This window comes from Pseudomyrmex gracilis, unplaced genomic scaffold (genome assembly GCF_002006095.1).
Source record: "Pseudomyrmex gracilis isolate BER0280 unplaced genomic scaffold, ASM200609v1 scaffold_133, whole genome shotgun sequence".
NCBI lineage: Eukaryota > Metazoa > Arthropoda > Insecta > Hymenoptera > Formicidae > Pseudomyrmex > Pseudomyrmex gracilis.
Genome location: NW_018020717.1, coordinates 383,027 through 390,370, shown reverse-complemented (window position 1 = coordinate 390,370; position 7,344 = coordinate 383,027). Strand labels below are relative to the sequence as shown.

At 41.3% G+C, this 7,344-nt stretch overlaps 1 protein-coding gene across 3 annotated transcripts in view; it reads left to right on the top strand.

Annotated features, from left to right (window-relative positions):
- Positions 1–7,344, top strand: part of LOC109856764 — a 55,184-nt gene that overhangs the window by 3,104 nt on the left and 44,736 nt on the right. The window lies entirely within an intron of this gene.

Below are 7,344 nucleotides of genomic sequence, written 5' to 3'. Positions count from 1 at the left end.
TATATATATATATACACCGAAAAAATTATATTCTTGTAAGTAGAAGATTTTATACTTAAAAAATCTTCTTAAAGATTTTAAATGATATTCTTCTGAAATTAAAAATTTATTCTTTATTTAAGAATATTGTCTTAATTTAAGAATATAGTCTTTTTTGATAGTGAGATATATGTTTTTCTACAGAGGCTTTTTATATTCTAATCAGTATATATTCTTATCAATATTACTATTTAGAGGATTTTCCTCTTAAAATAAAAAACTTTTCTTGGCGCCTATTTTAGTATAAAATATACTTAAAGTAAGTGGGATATCCTTAAAACAAGAATACAATTTTTTCGGTGATGAGACGAATCTCCGGAAAGCGATTCGGGAAGTGGACGTATATAACGAGAGAAGTGACTCATTACAGCGCACGACGGCGGGATGCAAGAAATGTATGAACGATGCATTAAGACGTCAGATCGCGCTCTCGATCCCGACTGAGAATTTGCTTTGAAAACTCGCTCGTGATGCGGCAGCTACTTTTATAAAGCGCGCGCGCGCGCCGCAAACTTTGGCATTTTTTTGGCATTTTAGCGCGTTTGGCAATTAAACAAATATTACGAATCAATGGAGAAGATACGTATTTTCTCACGCGCGCGTGTGTACATCTCAGATTATATTTGTATCCGAGATATATATATATATACATCCATCTATTATACGCGTCTATAAATATATGTGCGCGTAGATCGAGAGAATCGAAGATACAAAACACAACCGGGAATCAGAAAGGATGAAGGACGTGTAATCTATCCGCTGCAGGGGGAGTATCTCTTGGGCAACACAGAGCGAGAGTAAGATTTCCAGAACGCGACTCCTGCGAGATCGAATTCCCGAACAACCTGTTCGTTCGTTCGAGATCTCCTCGCGACGTTATCGCCTCGCTCGCCTGGGCTCTCGCATACTCGACGTGATTTTCTCTTGAATCATCTTTTTCGTAATACCGCGATGATATAATCGACTCCCGGATTTTCTGTCGTAGCGCGCGACCATCGCGCGTGCCATCAACATCGTCTTTTGCCGCGTCGCGCCTCAAAATACATTGTCTCGAGAAATTCGCGATGTTTTCGCGGCGATGTTTTAGCCGCCTCGCGCGCGTAAAACGCGGTCAGCAACGAATGAGAAAAGAAAAATTCAGCGAGGAAGGCGTTATTTAAATTTAAACCGCGAGGTTTAACGCGCACGCGCGCGCGCGCGCGCGCGAGCGCACACACACACGCGAAGTGGAATGTTGCCACTTGTTGCCGCATCGATCGATTCGATTTCCCGCGACTTTCTCGCGATTCTCGCGAGTGTGCGCGGGAAGGATTGACGCGCTCTTCGCGCTCCAAATCGGAAACTTGCTCGAATTCTCGGAACGCGCTCGGGAAAATTTCAAGATCGGCCGATTCGAAGGCCGCGATCGGACACCAAGCGAGAAGATTCCAAGTCCGCTTCTTGAACGCGCTGCGGCAAGGCTGGCGCTCCGGTGGACGACGCCGCTTTTAGCACACGTTGAAGTTATTTTCGCGCTTACCACTGAACTCCTCTTCTCTCTCTCTCTAACTTTCGGCGAACTATCGTCTCCGCTGAAAACATAATACCTCGTAGGCCTCGTAGATCGCGCGCTCGTCTCGACGTCGCGTAACACACACGGGACGTGTGTCCGTTTTTCCACCAGACGCGGGGAAGACGCGGTTCCTCCAGGCCGCGAAACTCGAAACGCGTATCGAATTGAAGATCCGCGCGGAGAGACGAGAGAGAGAGAGAGAGAGAGACGACTATTTCCAGATGCGCCCGCGATCCTCTCGGATCTCTGAATTTTCCGTCTTCCTTTTTTTCGTTATCTTGTTTACACACCGGAGCTTCTTCTCCTCGAACTTGCTCTTCTCTATGATCCTTCTTTTGCCGATCCAAGAGAAAAAAACTTGCAGCGAGACGTCGGATAATTTGGCGATTCGTGTTTTATGTAGTTTCGCGAAAGATTATAAACTCTCGCGAGTCTTCGCGAGCGAGATGAACGATTTTATCGCGGACGCGATACCGACGAACGAAGCGAAGCGTCGGAGGAACCCAGACGACGAGCTCTCGCGTCGAGCCTATTTCCAGCTGCGGCGTCCTCGTGGCTCGCGTCGCCGTACGCTCCGCGTCGAATTCTCTTCTTCCTTCGAATTGATCGAGGCTGTATCCTCTTTTCATTTTTTTTTTTTTTCGACGATCAATCAGGCAAAACTGTGTCAAGGGTAAAAAACGAAGCTTCTCTAATGAAATATCTTTAACAAACGCAATGCTGGTACTCTCTTCTTCCAATTGATCGAGGCTGTATCCTCTTTTCATTTTTTTTTTTTCGACGATCAATCGGGCAAAACTGCGTCATTAAAAAAGAATCAAAAATCGCTTCTTTAATGAAATATATCTTTAATAAAAATATATCTTAAATATATCTTTAATTTAACGCGATGCTGGTACTTTTGATATGTGTCAAGATAAAATCTGACGATAATGAAAATAAAATTTCAACTACATTATTAAATAAAACACGTACGCAAGTAGATAATTTTGTATCTCCCTCGCGGTAAAGAAATTAATTTATCTTCAAAGTGTTCTCGCTATTTAAAGATATCACGTACACGGGATACCGCTCATCTTCCGTCACGATGGGAAACGCTTACTTAGCGTACACGTGGCCCTGCTTCCCGGAGCTGTCGAGAGGGTCAATGGATTTAACTTAGTACACGCGTATGCTCGTGCGATTACACGCGCGTGTGCGTGTGTGGTCGTAAAAATAATTACTTTTATTTAAATAGCAGCGATCAAACGATTCGTCGCGCGATAATACGCACACGCAACATTTCACACAACATTGATAAAAATTATAAACTATATTAACCCTTAACACCTGCACTTACTTCATAGGAATCACATAGCCTGCACATGGGGTACGGTCTACCCCAGCCACAAAAATAATCATCAAATTCACGGAAATTATTATGACAACTTGAAAAAATTTATACACCGAAAAAATTGTATTCTTGTTTTGAGGATATCCCACTTACTTTAAGTATATTTTATACTAAAATAAGCGCTAAGAAGAGTTCCTTATTTTAAGAGGAAAATCCTCTAAATAGTAATATTGATAAGAACATATACTGATTAGAATATAAAAAGTCTCTATAGAAAAACATATATATCTCACTATCAAAAAATACTATATTTTTAAATAAAGAATATATTCTTAATTTCAGAAGAATATCATCTAAAATCTTTAAGAANATTTTTTAAGTATAAAATCTTCTACTTACNANAATATAATTTTTTCGGTGTATATATATATATATATATATACACGTACACCGAAAACATTGTATTCTTGTTTTGAGGATATACCACTTACTTTGAGTATATTTTATACTAAAATAAGCGCCAAGAAGAGTTTCTTATTTTAAGAGAAAAATCCTCTAAATAGTAATATTGATAAGAACATATACTGATTAGAATATAAAAAGCCTCTATAGAAAAACATATATATCTCACTATCGAAAAAGACTATATTCTTAAATAAAGAATATATTCTTAAATAAAGAATATATTTTTAATTTCAGAAGAATATCATCTAAAATCTTGAAGAAGATTTTTTAAGTATAAAATCTTCTACTTACAAGAATATAATTTTTTCAGTGTATACACTATTTGAAGCATCTATAAAAAGACGTCATAGTTTTTTTTTAATGATTTTTCAATTTTAAGTTAGTGAAAAAAATTTCCTAAAAAAAAACGATTTACGTAGATCTATATCTTCGTGCAAAAATACCTGGGGGGTAGATTCCACCCCACAGTGCGGGTTAAGGATTAATTATAATTATTTCGCACATATTTCATTACAATTTTGTTCAATTTTTTTAATTTTTTTGTTGCGAATCTCTTCGAGAGAGATTCAGTTCATAAAAAAAAGGACATAGACCAGTTCGATGTGTTCAAAGAACACAAACCACCGACGGGCAATCGGTAGCGCGATTTATTTCTAATGTTTACGCTGTCGGTCTGTGTTTGCACATTACGTCCGCGATGGTTTATTTATATTGTTACTCCACTTTATACGTGCGAGCGTCGTCTTCGGGACAAATTTCTGTTATTTCAGCAGCGGTTTCGAACGATGATTTCGGGCGATGCGTCCAACTTCCTATCGTTCTTCTCGCATTTCGAAAGAAAAAGAAGAAGAACAATCTCTTCTCTTTCGCGCTAATTGGATTTTCTCTCTCTCTCTCCGAGTTCTCGAGCGGCGCGGAAACGACGACGACGACGACGACAGTTCTCCCGCGAGCCAAACTCGCGTTCTAAAGACAGAGGATCGCCTCGTCTTAATTTCGCTCGAAATGTAACGGTCGTTACTCCAAACAAAGTGTGTAAACGGGAGCGTTCGCGGGCGCCCTTGGCGAAGACCGGCCGCGGACAACAAGCGGCGAGAAGACGAGAAAATGACGACGACTCGGTATGGGCGAGGCCGTTCGTTCTTGTATTTTTAGTGGCTCGTAAACTAGGCACTGGCCGTCGCGTTCGATCTCGTCGTCGTCGTCGTCGTCTTCGTCGTCGTCTTCGTCGTCGCTTCTCTTTTTCAAACGCACATTCTTCGTCTCCGAAGACAAAAAAGCGTATAAACTTAAGAGACGCGGAAAACTGATTAAACAAATCGCGAGAAAGATGAAGTCGCGCGGCAATATAAATGTATATAGCAGCTAACGCCAACGCAACATTATTTAAGAAACTCACGAGCCGATCGATCGGAGTTTCGCGCGAAAGCTAGAGGCCAACTCTCGCACGCCGCGGCTCGCCAATCGAACACACGCCATTCTTCGCCAAAGACAAACGAGTGATTTAATTAACCCCGTTTGCGTTCCCGTGGCAGCTGTCGATGCGACGACGAGCAAAATAGTTTCCAAAACACCGCACCTGTCTTGAATCCGCGGGCAATGCCGCAAATTCCCGCGCGCGCCTGCAAATTATTACGTCTCTCTCTCTCTCTCTCTCTCTCTCTCTCTCTCTCTCTCTCTCTCTCTCTCTCTCTCTCTCTCCAAACCGAATCCCTAGAAATTTGACAATTATCCGTTAGATTGTTTTTTTTTTTTAATTCACACATACGACGCGAGATAAAACCACGTGATTCACGCTCCCGAAAAAATTTCGATGTACTTTCGTTTAGTCTTTTTCCGACTCTTCGATTGACGGACAGTTTTTTAAGCTTTTTGCAATAACATAGCAAACAAATCTTTCGAAAAATCTTTTTCTTCTAAGATAAATAAACCAACCGAAATCGGGGTCTTTCTCCGGCAATTTGTTTCTCGCGCGAAAATTTGCTTTTAACTTAACATTACGACACTTTTTTTTGTTTTATATTCCAATATTGTTGCACTTGAGCGAGAACCCGAGCTAGAATCAAAACACGTGTTTGTTATTTGTGCAGGAATGAATATTATTTGCGCATCCGCGTTGGCTCTCAATGGGACGGGACGCTCAGATGCCAAACCTTGATTTTCTGAATTGTTTATTCACCAAGTTAAACTCCTGAGCGATCGTTAAAAAGAAAACCGCGAAGAAAGAATTTTTATCGATTTTTGTTTTGCAACCGAAGCCGATAAAAAAAAATCCGGAACGTCATTTCGCTCTCGAGCATTTTTTTTTTATTCGGCCTGAAAATCTGTTCTTTTTTTTTTTTTCGAGTCTCGCTCGGGGTTTATCGTCCAATTTCTCTTGACTTTCGACTATTACGGCAGCAAGCGATGGACACGGTCCAATTTATCTGGCACAGCTTTTCGAGGATTCCTTCGGCCCGTCTCTCTCGCGCGTCTTCCCTCTCGCTTTTGTGCGTGCGTGTGTGTGTCTCTTAGTCAGACCATTCTGCCAACCGTTTCGCGGGGGTGTCCGTTAACCGAATACTATGCTATTGCGTTACTCTGTGATGGCAGCGCGAAGGGATGGACGGGGAGGCAGAAAAGAGAGAGAGACAGAGAGAGAGAAACGCAAGCGAGAAAAGAAGAGAGAGGAAGCAGATTGCACGATTGCACAAGAGAGCAAAGAAGCGTAACGAAAAAGAGAAGCTTCTCAGATGCAGACGAACCGAAGAGAAAGAAAGAGAGAGAGAGAGAGAGAGACAGAAAATAACAGAAAGAGAGAGAGACACACAGCGGTCGAGAAACGGTGAGCGAGAAGAAGACAACAGAAAGAGAGAGGGGAAGAGAATCGGAAACCACCTCTCCCGTTTCTTCTAGCTCTATTCTGAGGAAGTCGCCACCAAAAATGGCGGGGTGCGCGAAGCGTGTGTGTATACGCGACGATACGCGTGTGACATCCTCGCGCTCTCGTCCTCGGACCTTCGTTCCCCGCGTTATCATCGCGGACGTCACCGCGCGCGAAATGTGATCGAAGTCCGTTTGCGCGGCGACGGACGCGAGAAGAAAAATAAGATTGCTCGTTGTGTTGGGACACAACACGCACACACATCTCGACGCATCTTATAACGCACGAACGATTGTAACCCAATACCCGCCCGCTGACCGCAGAATAGCGAGTCCGCGCGACGAACACGCTCGTATGCGAAACGAAGCGTGTACGTATGCCAAGGCGGGGAATTGCGATAAGCGCAAAAATGCACAACCGTGTGATCGATTCTTCCTTTACGACCGCTCGACGAATTAGAGCGTGTGTGTCTTTTGCGTTCTGAAATCAGATAAAAGAACAGACTCGCTCGTTGTGACATTTTTTTTAATGAAACCGTTCACAACGAACGTTCTCAAAATGAATGTTTCTGTCACTTCTCAACGCGGTCTCTTCGCGCGCGGAAAGTCTTTCGTACGTATGGACATGTTCCGTATTTGCGATTCAAAATTCAATCGTGTATGAAATCGTTCGGTTCAACTAGATAAAATGTAACTAGAACGTTATAGAATTTGTCCACACGTAGGGTAAAAGATCCAATTATTGTCACCTGAATAATAAACTCTGGCGTTAGTGAATTGTTTTTACTACTTATTTATCAAAAACATGAGTTTTTCTTCTTATCTGGTATTATTCGATGTCTCTGATATGAGAAACAAAATAAATACCGCCTCTCAAAATCTCTACACCGAAAAAATTGTATTCTTGTTTTGAGGATATCCCACTTACTTTAAGTATATTTTATACTAAAATAAGCGCCAATAAGAGTTTCTTATTTTAAGAGGAAAATCCTCTAAATAGTAATATTGATAAGAATATATATTGATTAGAATATATACTAATAGAATATATACTAATTAGATTTATATATATATATATATATATATATATATA